The sequence below is a fragment of the Phodopus roborovskii genome, unplaced genomic scaffold (genome assembly GCF_943737965.1).
Source record: "Phodopus roborovskii unplaced genomic scaffold, PHOROB, whole genome shotgun sequence".
Taxonomy (NCBI): Eukaryota; Metazoa; Chordata; class Mammalia; order Rodentia; family Cricetidae; genus Phodopus; species Phodopus roborovskii.
The window spans coordinates 13650192-13665315 of NW_026126413.1; positions in this window are offsets into that span (position 1 = coordinate 13650192).

The window sequence follows — 15124 nt, forward strand, 5'->3', positions numbered from 1 at the left end:
AATGGGAGAAAGAGAGAGGGGGATGGGAGGTGGGCGGGCCCTTTTCAAAGGGAACACAGTGAATGTGCACAGGCGGTGCTCTTAGTGGCTGCAGCTGAGGGCGTATCCTGTCAGAACCCCAAAGGCAGGCCAGTACAAATGCCTGAACACTAACAGTAGCAATAGGGGAAGAAGCAGAGAATTAGCACATGGGACAGGGGTAGATCTAAAAAAAAAAAAAAAAAAAAAAATAGAAGGGCTCCGGCCAGGTGGGCTGGAGTGGAGAGTCTGTGATATTCTTGGGTTTCTTTTCTGCCATCGGTCGTTTATTCTGCTTCCTAGCATTCTGTCCAATTAAATGTGTTAAGAAGTTTCCTAATTTTGAACTGACATGAAAATTATGGTAATTTGTGATAAGAAGTCCCTTAAGTCACTTGATAAGTTATTACAAAATTGTGGCTACAGACAAAAACTGTAGCTTCTCCCTCACAGGTGAGTCCTAGCCTATAGTGTATACATGAATAAATGTAAGCAGGTGTTTGTTTGGTGTGAGTAAAGTCTGAAAACCTAGAGAGGAGGCTAAAGAGGGTGAGATTGAGTGATGAGGAAGGGTGGGGAAGGCAGAAGGGCGTATGGAAATGAGAGAGTGTTCAGGGATAGCAGGGGGTTGGGAAGATGGGGAAGGGAATCACAAAAACACTATTCAAAAGGACCATAATGATATCTCATATTATTTGGTGCTTTGAAAAAAAATACACAAATAGTATTAAAGAGTGTGTCTGTCGTTGATGAAAAACTGGCAGGTCCTTGCATAACCCTCTTACAGAAGAGCTACATGGCCCAGAGAGGAAGCAGCAGCTGGAACATCTGTAATCTGTGTCTTTGCTGCTTCTGGCTTTTCCTCTGACCCCGAAATCATGTCCCCATTCTTCTGTAAAATAATGTTGGGGATGCAGCAGGAATGTCTGAATCACTTGTGTAGTAAGAGACCCTAATATATAATAGAGCTGGGTATGGTGGCCCATCCTAGCATTCAGTAGGCTGAAGAGTGAGGAATATAGGCTCAAAGCTAGTCTAGGCTACGTGGTGAGTATGAGACCCAATCTTAAAAAAGCAATAACACTAACAAACAGCCACTTTTTAAAGAAAAGAGCAATAACAATAAAAACAAGCTCCCAAGAGCTCTAATATCATATGGTGTATGTTTGTGCACGGCTGGGGAATGCGTGCACAGGCCACCAAATCAATCCTGCATACTATGGTAGAGGTGATTTCAGAATCAAGGTATTTTCAAGCTTGATTAAAAGGCTAGAAGACTTACCATGGGTTACCCTTAAGGTCCTTATCGGGACAATGCTGGGATCAGCTCAAGTGCTCTGGATCCTGAGATGCTATTGGGTTTTTTTTTCCCCATTAGTCTGTGACATTACCATTAAACTCATATGCCATTTAAACTAGTTGACCCTCCTCTTCATTTTTTATGCATCTTCTGAATTTTATTCATTGCCTGTTGGGACTCTTCTCTTGATACTACATTCAGAATTATCTTATGGCTAAGGAAAGCTTTTTAGGTTTATAATGCAGTAGCCTCTAACAGAGGGTCCATCAGAAACCTCTCGCTTGGCACCAATTCTCAATGATGTAACTGAGCTATTTAAAGCTTGGCGAAGGAGCCCAGGAAACTGCTGAAGCACCATCCTCGAGATGCTTGGCAGATGTAGTTTTGGATCCACAGAGAACAATAGTTGCCACAGTCAAATCACTTGCCCGAGTTTTGTTTCTGGTGGCTATGATAAAATACTTTGACAAAAGCAGCTGAGAGGGAAAGGATTTGTTTTCCCTCACAATGTGGGGTTATAGTCCACTGTGGGGCGAGTCATGGCAATGGGAATTTGAAGCAGCTTGTCATATCTACAGGGAGGGGCTATGAATGTGTGCATGCTCACTCTAATGCTGGCTATACCGCCATAATTAAACAACTTGGATAGTTGTAAAGATTATGTAAGGTCCTATATAATTGGTTAAGAATAAAACTCAGCATGCAAGGGGTGTTTGGTAAAAACAAATGCATTGTTTTGTTGCTATTATGACAGGCCTTATAAGTGCTACAAGAATTCAGAAAAGGGGAACATGGGATGTTTGGAGTGAGAACCCCATCCACTATAAAGAGGCAATCCTTCAAATAGATATGGTGTGAGGATGGGCATGCAAACCAATCGGCTTGTTGCCCAGATAGAACTTATGGATGGATGAGGAGAAGCCTCTGGAAGCTTCCAGTTTTCCTCAGTGTTTCACAGTCATGAGTGGTGGCAGTAGGCAGGTGGAAACAATGGCCGTGACATCCTTTAGCATTTCAGTCTTTGTACAAGCCTCTGACAGCAGGACCTTATTGTAAACCTCCAAGTGTTATCTTCTTATTCAGGGAGGCACAAAGATATCATTCCCATTAGCTTGTGGTGGTGTCCAGTGTTGTGGCTCCTAGCCTGGCATCTGGGGTCCTTGACTTTGGTACTCATGACTTTGAAGATGTTTCAGCTCTCTGGAGTTCTTTGGGTGAATAGGGCCTGTGGTTTCTCTTCTCTGGATCCATATATTTATTTATCCTTCTTAGTTATGGATTTTTGCTCTCTTGTCTCCTTCACTCTTCCTACTGTTATTTCCGTACTTTGCCCCAACTGGGCTATCACAGGGACTACTCAGTGCATCGCCCTCTAATAGGAATACATAAGACAACTTCTGGGGCCATAAGGGAGCCTGAACTGCCTGTAAACTGGGCATATGCCCCTTAAATCCCTGAGACCACTACCCATTTGGGATAGTTTAAGTGAAAATATCCCCAATAGGGTCATGTATTTGAATACTGGGTCTTGCACTGACAACTCTATTTGGGGAGGTTATGGACTCTTTAGAAGTTGGAGCCTTGCTAGAGGAAGTGTGTCACTAAGGATGGGATTTGATGGTTCATGGTCCATTCTCATTTCCAATTCTCCGTCTCTGCCTCCCGTATGTTTACAGAAAAGCAAAACAAACAAACAAACAAACAAAACAAAAACAAAACAAAACAAAAAAAAAAAAAAAAACAAGTTCATCAACTCTCTGCTCCTTCCACCATGCCATGCCTTCCTTGACATGGGGCCTCTATCCCTTTGAAACCATGAGCTAAAATAAACCTTTCCTTTCTTAATTTGCTTTTAGCCATGGTGCGTTTGTTGCAGCAACAGAGAAGTAACATACCTTTCTTTCTTTATGCATTCAGCTGCCTCTGCCTTTCTGTTTTTATGGCTCTGCCTGCCAACTGCTCAGCCATCACCTCCACTGCCCCCTCTGTCATTCGGTTTCTCTGCCGTCATCATAGCTTTCTGGTAGCATTTCCTTCATGTTACCAGCTTACCAGCTCCCCCTGCACTGCTAAAAGTAGGCAAGGAAAGATCACTCAAGAGAGCATTATGCCCCAAAAGTCACTCAGATTCACTTGATCAATTGGCTAGAAGACCTTGGGGAAGCAAGATAGGGGTGGATTCCCCCACAGTGTGGCCTGCTTACATGTCCTGAGAGAGGATGTATGGGACAACCAACCACTGCTGGTTGGTTTGGTTCTATCACAGACAACCATTTGGTCAGCTGTAGCCCTGCTTCTGAGTACAAATCACAGCAACCCCTTTGCTAGATCATCAGAAGAAGCACTCCTCAACTGGCCAAAGAAGAAATAACTACCGAGTCGCCTAGAGTTCACTGAAGCTTGAGATTTCAAAGTCTGGTACAGACTATTCTAAACAGCCCCGAATGAGCCGCACATGTGGTATCGGGCAGTCAGCTACAGTCTTTATGTAACTGTGTCAAGTATCTATACAGTGTTTAAGATGGCTACATAGCTGTCTCAAGTATCTATAGAATGTTTAAGATAGCTGTATAGCTGTCTGTAGTAACTACACAATGTTTAAGGTGGCTGCATAGCTGCCTCAAATATCTATAGAATGTTTAAGATAGCTACATATCTGTCTTTAGCATCTGCAGAATAAGATTTTTTGGTGCTAGGATAAGAGTAGCAGAGTCTCTATTAGAATGACCATCTTTTGATCTAGGCAGAGAGGTGAATCCAACAGCTCCTAATTAGGGAGTCAGGTCTCCATCTCTTAACATGTCTGCTCCTTTGTAGGCCAGTGACCTTCAGAAAGAGTGCTTGAAATACAAACTTAATATTATTATTGCTAGCCAAATTATTAATTAACTAACTCACTATTACTAGTGATCTCAATAGGTTTTTAATAGTGTCTAGCATCTGCACTAGCCCCCTGGGAAAGACTGGTTCCCTCTATATACTTCAAGAGTAGGGATAGAGAAACAGCCCCAAGGGCAGTGTTAGATTTGGAAGTAGCTAGGAGAAAACATTTTTAGAATAGTCTTTGGGGGTCTGTGAGGCATAGAGAACGGTGGCGGTGGGCATTGGGTTTGGATAGTGGAGAATCTGTCCTGTATCCATTTCTTCTCTCGGATGGTCCTCCCAGGCACTGGTCTACTTCCTTTCATCCACTAACAAGCCTGATAGCTGTGAATGGTCTCAAGCCTTCACATAATCACTCCTTTCTCATATGAGCAGGTGAGGTCAAGAGAGGGCCTCCTGTCCACAGTAGTGACCTCGTGACTAATATCTAGCATCACTGTGCGTCTGTCATTGCTGTTCCCGAGGAGTATGAGGCAGCAGGAATAAGGAGCCAGGCAGCAGAAAAGAGATTTTGATGTCATGTAGCATCTGGAACTTTATTGTAGTTTTCTCTTCTCCATACAGAGATCCTGCCATTTGCTGGTCCTGGTCATTTGCTGCCATGATATCAGAAGTCACTTCCTTTCCATATTTCTAAAAGGGGTTCAGTGAGCATCAGAGTCTGCTCATGTGTTTCCAGTTCAGCTTCTATAGCAAATGTCTTTTTCTGCTATTTCTTACTAACTACAGATGATGGTAAGTTTCCTCCGCCCACAGAAAAACCAGAAGGCATTAGCTATCTCCATTACCGTTCATAGGCCTATAGCTGAATGGGAAAACTACTGCTACAGCCAAATTGCTATTTTGAAAGAATGATTATGTATCCCTCAGGGATATTTAAAGTGTGTTTCTTGATAGCCTTACTGAGAAGAGAAGGGATAGTACATTTCCATCTAAATAGGTATGAAAAGCTCCACCTATCTCTGAGGTTCAGAGCTAGGAGGAGTTGCTACCTGGGTTTTGAAACTAGTTGGTGCTTGACTGAAGATTGGATAAGTAGTTTAGTTCCTAACGCCCTTTTTATTTTTTTTTTTTTTTTTTTTTTTTTTTATAAAGAACTTAAGGCCTTCTTTGATATTTCTGTTGTGGATTTGTAAGTCATACAGAAATAGACTACAAAATCTGTCCATTCCAAACCTACCTTGTGTTAGCTACACAAGAGAACAAGCTATTTGGTTTGGCAGAGTTGTTTTATTGCACCCTCTTTTCTTTGGGGATTCATGCTATACAAACAGAAACTGGATGACACCTTCTGACCTCTTGACGGTTAGGGTAGAGATGTCCAGAAACTGTGTAGGGACTGCTCTGATTCTAAATTGGTTTGCAAATTGATACTGTTTGGTTTATCTGTTCTATTTTAAAGAACCAATTTTTTCTTTTACAGCATTACCTTCAGACAAGAGAAAGGAAGGGCATTTTATACCAAATAAGATGTGTAATAGTAACAGTGATTTAACCGACCATTTAGAATGAGGACATGGTGTCCCACTTCTCGTGGGGAGAGGGTGATGAAATAAATGGTCCTCAAGCTTCACATCTGTCTGAGAAGCGTGAAGGTTTTTTCACTGTTACTAAGTGTTCGTGTCTTCACCTGAGATACCTCTTAGGACTCAAACCAGCCAGAAATGGCAAGTAGCACTGTGACTGGGAAAGAGGTGGCTCCTTCGCCACATAGGAATGTGTTAGTATGTCTGTCTTGTGGAGGGGGTGGGTGCAGATGAGTGCTGGGACTCAGGTGGTGGCAAAAATGACAGAGAAACTTTAAAGCAGAGGCTACAAAAAGAAGGATGGCATGGTTCTAATTCACTAGTATTCCCTAAATAGAAAATAAGGGTTCCCTTTCTGATATGTGACATAAAGCTACTTCAGGCATCTTTGTGAAGGGAACCTGTTTGCAAAATGGTGGATGGTAAAAGAAATCCTAATTTGGGACCATTAGAGGTAAAAGAAACACACACACACACACACACATACACACACAAACACAGCAAATCTTTAATTCAGCCATTTAAAAAACAAACAAGTTAACCTTTGATTCTGTCCCTTCCTCCCCTTTCCTTCTTACTCTTCTAATCTTTGGTCCCTGAGAAAACAAGCAATTGCTAGTGTGTCAGGCTTCTTTGTAGACACTACACTTACTTCTGGGGGCTTTCCTATATTCACTACCGGTTAATATATTTTCAAAAAAAAAAACAACTTGTGTCAGGGAGATTCTTGAAGGAATGCCAGTTTAAAGAACACACTTTGGTCAAGCCCCCAACTTTTCCACCCTGATTATCTATGGCCCCTAATTTTATACCCTGGTACTAGTTGTCTACAGTCTCTTGAAGTATTTCCTCGCTCCCTCTTCTGTTTATTTATTCATTTCTTTCCCCTCTTCCTAGCAAGTTTTTCATTGTGTAAGTCTTGAGTTACTTCTGACATTATTTCTCCAGTCATTTTTGTACTCAACCCCAAATTGCAATATCTAAAATTAGGTTCTACATCTTGGCTTAATATACATATGTAGCAAATAAAAACCTCCTGTCATAATTACAAAAGATAACTGTGTATCATAATTGGAGAAATAAAGTTGACACCCTACAAAATGCAGAGGGTTGAATTTTCAACATCTATGAATGGGACAATTTTTTTTTGAAAAAAAAAAAACCAGTACTATTGTTAGAAAATACAGATTGACTCTGTTATTTACCTTTGTGATGTAAATCTGCAAAGATACAGTGAACTGCTAATTTTAATGTAAACTCAACGATTTCATCGTTGGAAATTTACCTTGATACAGAACTTTAATTTTTATGCACATATAAATACTTTACCATATTTGGTAGAGGATTTCTTGATTAGAACTTTAAAAAGCAACTTAAATATCCTATAAAAGAATATTGGTGAGTGAGTATGAAATATGCACACGTTGTAGAGTCATATGCAAGTTAAAAATAGATATACCTAGGCTGATACCTAAACATGTCGATTACTTGAGCTAGAAAGTGTCAGAGTGAAAATGGAAATACAGTGTGCCCATATCTGTGGTATGCAGCAAGAGCAGTGCTAGGGCAGGAATTCATAGCATTGAATACATTCCTTAGAAAAGAAGGGTCTGGCTGGGCAGTGCTGGCACACAGCACTAAGGAGGCAGAGGCAGGCAGAACTGTGAGTTCCAGGCCAGCCTGGTCTACAGAGTGAGTTCTAGGACAGCCAGAGCTACACAGGCAAAGTGTCTAGAAAAACCAATAAAAAAGAAAGAAAGTAAAGAATGACCCACCCTAAGCCCCTACTTCAGTAAAGAAGAAAGAGAAGAGTAAACGCCAACAGAGGAAAGGAATAATAGAGATCAAGAAAATTGAATCGCTAGGAAAGTCATTAGGAAAAAAAAGAAATAATTTGATTCATTGACAAGATCATAAGTACCCATGAGCTTTTAGTTGGGCTATTAAGAAGAAGAGGAGGAGGAGGGGAGGAGGAGGAGGAGGGGAGGAGGAGGAGAAGAAGAAGAAGAAGGAAGGAAGGAAAGAAAAGAAAAACCAGAGAAAATGAAAAAAAAATCTAGGATTAGAACTGGAAGAAGTCACATTAGTATAGTATAGATTCCATGGTCAGTCAGAGGACAATATAAAAATACTATGAATTACTATTTGCCTATATATCTTTAAAAACTCACATGAAATCGATTGACTTTTTAAAGAACATCTGATAAAATTCATACAAGAGGTGTTTACAAGTGGGCATATATCTTGTAAAGAAATTGAATTAGTAATTAAAAATTTTTCAAAATATACATCACCAGGCCTAAATGAGTTCATGGCTGAATTCTGCCAAACAGTTAAGGAAGAAACTAAACACCTTTCCTACAAACTCCTCCAGAGATTTCAAAAACTAGAAACAGAAACCTGATTTAGGCATTACCGTAATATCAATATGAAGGAAAGTGTAAGAAAATAAAGTACAAGCTAATATTTCTCATGAATATGTATCTGAAACATCACAAATTTGAGAAGCACATGTATTTGACATATGATTCCAACAGTATATTGTAAAAATAATTTTAAATTACATTCAAGAAGGATTATCCCAGTTTATGTGAGCCTGGTTCAACATTTAAAAATCAATTAATGCAGGATATCACATTAACATGCTCACATAGAAGACTGTATGGTCAAATTAAAGGCAGGAAAGTATCTGACAAAACCTAACATTATGCATGATAAACAATTTCAGTAAGCTAGGAACAGAGGGGAAATTTCCTCACTTGATAGAGAACACCCATAAAACTTCTTATGGATAGTGGCATATTTTTAATGAGAAGTTTGAAGCTTTCCCACTGAGACCATGGACAAACCCTCCTCGTCACTGATGCACTACACCATGCTGAAAACCCTGGCTCTACCCAATAAAACTGAAAAAAAAGAGAGTGGAAGCTAGGAAGATTGGGAAGGAGGAAAAAAATCTTTCTTTTTTCTCTAATGATATGATTGACAAGGACCCCTAAGACTATTAAGTGTTCACAGCAGGGATCCGGGGGATTAGACAAGGTCAGTCACTGTTCTGTACAGCAGTAAGTGCAGTTTGAAATTAAATCCACAGTATCAGTTACATTAATGCCTTCTAAAATGAAATACTTAATATAAATGTGACAAATTTTTACAACATCCATTTCATTAAAAAACAGAACGCTGGTTAAAGAAATCAAAGGAATAGATGAAGATATTGCCCATGTTCGTCAGTAGGAAGATTCCATGTTTTCATAGTGTTGGTTCTGCACAGTTGGAGCTGTAGACTCCATACAATCTTTGAAAGTTATTTTGTGTCTGTTGGCAAGCTCACTCTAATATCTACATAGAGAAGCAAAGTAAACAGAATAGCTTGTGTATTAGTTAAAGAGAATAGAGTTGGAGAGTAGTTACTTTCTGACTTCAGTGTCTAAAGCTACAGTAACTAAGACAAGGTAGTGCTGGCAAAAGAAAAAAAAAGACAGATATCAGAGCAGAATAGATCTTAGAAGTAGAGTCATATAACACCCACTTAGTTTTTACATAGGAGGAAAACAGTTTGAGGAAAATATAATCTTTTCCTTTTTGTGTGTGTGCGCGTGCATTGAGGCAGGGTCTCTCGCTCAAGCCCAGAGCTTATGCATATGACAGGGTTTCCTGGCCAGCTTGCTTTGGGGTTAATTAGAGGCTGGTCACCCCATGCCCATACAATAGTGACTTTGGTTCTGAGGAAACAAACTGTGACCTACACACTTGCAAGGCAAGTGCCTTAACCACTTAGCAGTCCCCACAGCCTAAGTAAACAAAAGATCTACCCCTGCCTCTGCAAATGGCGCAGAAACGACAGGATATCAATGTAGAAAATAATAAATTTAGACATAGACCTTTTATCTCTTACAAAAGTTAGCTTACAAGGAGTGACAAACTTAAAGAAAACTTTATAAATCAAAGATGACATAGACAAAAACTAAAACAACCTTGGATGAGCCAAAGACTTTAGTTGCAACATTGAAGGCACATAATGATAGAATTAGCAAACTGAAGTTAATTAAAAATAAAAAAATACTTCACGAAAGATATTGTTTAATGACTGAGAAGACAAGCCACAGAGAGGAAGGAACCATTTGTAAAGACAGTATCTGATAAAAAGAACTACTAACCAAATACTGAAGAACTCTTACAACTCAAATATAAGAAACTGGTCATTAAAGTGTCGTACCAGACACCATTAGAAACCATATCAAAGAAGATATACAGATGAAAAATAAGCATATGAAAAATGTTGCACATTTTCATGAGAAAAACATAAAATTACAGTGAGATTCCATCGCACCCCTATTGGATAACAAAATACAGAACAATGACAGCATCATGCTAAGGAGAACATGGACCAACAGACGTTCTCATTCATTATGAATAGGACTTAAAAATGATGTAGCCCTTTGGAACATATTTCAATAATTTATTTCCAAACTAAACACACTCTTCTCATATGACCCGCTAATTGCGGTCCTGGTATTTACCCAGTGGAATTGAAAGCTTAAATCTGTGCAGAAATATGCATACAAATGTTTATCGAAATTTTATTCATGGTTACTAAATTTGAAAGCAGCCAAGATATCCTTCAGCAGATTAATGGATACATAAATTGTGTTGATTCCAGACAATTGCATGTTACATAGAGTTAAATGAGCTGTCAAGTCATGAAAAGACATGAAGAGCCTTAAATGCTTTTTGCTGAGAAAAAGCGATACGCTGTGTTGTTTCAACTGCATGATATTAAGGACAGGAGGAAGCCGAGTGGTTGCAGAGTCTAGAGGGCATAGATGGATAAATATTTAGAGCACAGGGTGTTTTTCAGGGGGTTAAAACAATTCTGTATTATATAAAAGTAGTGACTACAAATTATTGTCTGTTTGCCTAAACCTTCAGAATATAAAATATCAAGAATGAATCCTAACACAAACTGGGTAGCCCGGTGTTGATGATGACATGTTAATTGTTTTTTGTTTTTTTTTTTTTTGCTGCACAATTGTGTTCTGGCAGGAGATGCTGATAATGGTGGAGGCTATACATGTATGATGAAACACATTTGTGGAAACCTCTTTATCCTCATTTCTTTGTGACCCTAAAGCTGCTCTAAGAAGTAAACTCTATTTTGAAAACTTCAGTGCAAAGAAAGTAATTTTGTGTATCTTAAAATGGAATATGATTACATTATAATCCAGAGTACAAAGTAACTATATAAGTGCATAATAATAGAGCCAATGGTTGAATTAATGAACAATTTATTTAAAAATTAGTATTTTCCCCTTTGGAAGAATTCACTGACTCTGTGTAGATGCTGGCTTCTCCATGAGAATGAGCTCAGATTCTTTCCCCTTCAGTATTGCACTTAGTGGCCCACTTGTGGAGAGTGGAAGGAGGAGATACTAACTTTAAACAATAGAAACCCAATGAACATCATCTTAGCAAGCAAAAACCTGGCAAAAATTCGCATCACTGTTGAAAAGCCACGTTGATAACATGCATCTTCTGATGTGATGAGAATACTAGCCTCATTTATTCCTTAAAACTCATAACTCCAGTGAAATGTGAACTAGACATTAGAAAAGCTAACTTGAGGGACAGCATACCAAATCTGTGGCCAGTATTCTTCAAAATTGTGCAAACAAAAAAAAAATTGCGCAGCACGAAGAAACAGCCAGTGTGGCTGATGTGATATGACAGCTAAATTCACTGTGAATTTCGGGACAACAAAGAGGGCATTACTGAATAGAATTAATGACTTGATGTCTTTGGTCCTGTGAACACTAATACACCAGTATTAATTTCTGAATGTTGACAAATGTGTCATGACTATGTAAAACAGGAACAGCCTGGAGGAAGGAGATATGCTTCCTGTAAGTTCTTTCATAGACCCAAAGTTATTAATATGTTATCCTAAAGTTATTAACATGTTATCCTAATAAGACAAAGGAAAGACTATTATACATATATATGCACATACATAGACATTTTCTGGGATGTTAGATGAGAAGGTGCTGATACCTTTTCCCCTCTGAGAAGTGGAAAGGAAAATGATGGAAGGTATTTAAATTGGGAATTTCTTTTTACTTTATACCTTCCTCACCTATTTGATTTTTTAAAGCATATTCATCTTTGTGTATGTGACTTTTGTGAGTCTCCTGTGGTTGTCAAAGCACTCTCTCTTACAACATCCTCAGCTCATTTTCCCCAAAAGACAAAATACCTTATATAGCTATTGTGCCTCAGAATAACTGAGGACATGTAACCACACAATGTCAGGTGAATTCAGTATGATCCCCTAGCAAACACTACACCTTTGACTCTATATCCTACTGCAATGCTGTGTCACCTCAGATATACATGACATATGCTTAGCTTTTTAGGGGATCCACAAATCTTACATCTACTGAAATTTAGCCATGTTCTTTGTGAGAGATATGTCCTAGTCAAAACACTTACGCACTCTGTTCCTAGTCTCCCTCTTGGAAAAAAAAAATCCATTTTGTATTGATGTTGGCTCACTCACATTAGTGTAGTCATAATAGAAATGGTTTTGCTCACATCAGCATCCTTTGATGTTATGGATTGGTTTGGAAGAGGGTGACTCTTCTGTGAGAATAGCTTCCAATTAATTGTGTTGGCAAAGAAGAAAATGCTGTTGATTAGGGGGTGTTAAACTACTAGCTACCTAGAAAAACCTAAAATTAATAATTAAAATCGAAGTCACATGATATGATTTTGTCAGAAATAGAGGTAGCTTATTCTGTTTACCTCTATCTCTCTTAAAACATAACAGATTGTAATGTTCAGACATTTTATGCTAAGTCAAGTGTTTTTGAGTATGTTTCCATTACAAAATAGTATACACACCTTATCTAATGCCTCAGCTTAGAGCAAGGTTGGGACCATGCTTGATCAGAAGTTGTTCTGGAATGAAGGGGCCAGCACAATGCTGCCTATGTTCACAATAGCTAACTTGTTATAGGGTAGTGGACACGAAACCAGAAAATCATGTTAATGTATGGCTCAAATCACTGGATTGTGTATTTGGTTCTGAAGCATTGGTCTCAAAGTTCTCAAAGGTTACTCTTTTAACAGTCTTTATTATTATAATAATCATGGTGTGTGTGTGTGTGTATGTGTGTGTTGGGCCATGCATGTACCATGGAATACTTGTGGGGGTCAGAGGACAACTTGCAGGAATCAGTTCTTTTTCTACCAGGGGCTTCAGAGATCAAGTGTTTCTACCATGTACTGTCTGCCTCATCCAAAGGCTGTTTTCTTTTCTTTTAAGTTTTAATTAAAATATAATTAAATCATTTCTCCCTTTCCTACCTCCGGCCTCTCCCATGTTCTGTTCTTCTGCCCCCTTCTATGTCCCCTCCTCTTCAATCCTGCCTAAAATCATGGCTTCCTTTTCTTTGATTATTATTGTTGTGTACACACACACACACATACCAAATTACATACAAATGCATAAATATATAAATAAACCAGCTGATTGCATTTAATATTGCTTGTATGTGCATGATTCGGGAGCTGACCACTTACTATTACATAATAATTAGGCGGCTCCTCCTGGGGAAGAATGTTCTCTCTCAGCAGTCTTTGGATTCCAAGAGTGTGTCTCCTAGAACAATGAAACAGTACTAGACATGCTAACAAGGAAGGGGAAATCTCAACCATAACTCCACCTCTCCATTTTGCTTGTGTTTTATAGTGTGGGTTGATTTTCTTTTGATGATTGAAAAATTGGTTTCCTTGTAGGGTTTAAAGAGTGTCTCTTGTATTAGAGTTTTGTTTTTACAGTCCATTCTGAAAATTTCCATTCCACCCGTAAATGATTAATGAAATCATGAATGTGGTTGAATTAGCTCTCTGATTTCATTATTATGCGATTTTTTTTGTTTTGTTTTTCTACTTTTTTCCTCTTTTGGGCATTTAAATTATAAATGTCAGTTGTGTTTCGCATGCACTCTACATTTAATTTTAGGGATAACTTGCTTAAAATTAACATTGTGCTGCTCCCTGTAAATTATACAAAGTGAATCCTGTATTATGAGTTTGTCTCTTCATCCTTTATAATTCAGTCACAGGCATTATAAATGCCATGAGGTGAACTTTATACCATTTTGAGAACTTTAAAATTTTTAAAAGCAATAGGCTTTTATATTTACTTCAATCTTTACTATTTAAGAAAAGATTTATTTTTATTCATGTGTATGTGTAGATGCCTGTGTGAGTATGATACCCATGTGAGAGTTGCAAAGGCAGCTGGCTAGAAGAGGCCATTGGATATCCTGCAGCTGGAGTTTCAGGTGGCTGGGAGTTACACACCATGAGATCTGGCCCTCTGCCACCTACCCTGGGTCCTTGTCCTCTGGAAGAAGAGCAAATGTCCTCAATATTTGCTATTTTTGATGTGTTATACTACTTCCTGCAAACTCATTCCATTTGGTGCTATTTTCTTTTAGCTACAGAGTTCCTTTAGCTCTTTTTATAGTTCAGATCAGTGGGAATTGTTCTATTGTACATCACAATGTCTATCTTCCTCCTACTTGAAAGAAAGTTTCACTGGGTATTGAATACAATGTTTGTATTTTCAGATTGTTTTGTTTCTCATTTCTTCAAGAGATACTCTATTCTCTCTGGATTCTAAAAGTTTGAATGTGAAATCAATATGCATGAATCATTGTTCTCTCGTGTGTTAAGTTGCTTGATTTCTTTTATAATTTGTCTTTCTCTCTCTTAGCAATTTAACCATGTGAAGACTATACATAGCTTTCCTGTTGTAATTCACTAAGCCTTTGTGAAAGTTTAAGTCCTTTGCCCAATGGAAAATGTTTAGCTACTCTACCTTTAGATATTATTCATGGCTAGTCTCCCTTCCTTTTCTGAGGTTTCAATGCCTATGTTTTTCTACATGCCTGAGGATTGATGACAATATTTCCAATTTCTCCTGACCCCATCCTTTTACCACTCACCATCTTTCAGATTGTGTCTGTTCTGTTTACTTGCCTTCACTTTTACTGACCTTTCTTTATTTCTGATCCTGTGTAGTGAATTTTTAATTCTAGGTGCTGTATTATTCAGCTATAAATTCTATCTATTGCTTTTTTATAGTTTCTATTTATCAGTAGAAATTTGTTGTCTAAATTCATTTTAAGAAAATCCACCTATTTCATTTTCTTTAATGGTGTGGCCTTAGTAGACAAACCACATTCCAGAGGTGGCCACACAGCCAAGAGTATATGGGCAGTACAAATTGGACTTGATTGACTTAGAAGATACAAGGGCACGACATTGGGTGAGTAGGGAAGAGGGGTGTTTCTGGGAGGAGTTGAAGCAAGGAGTAAATATAATAAAA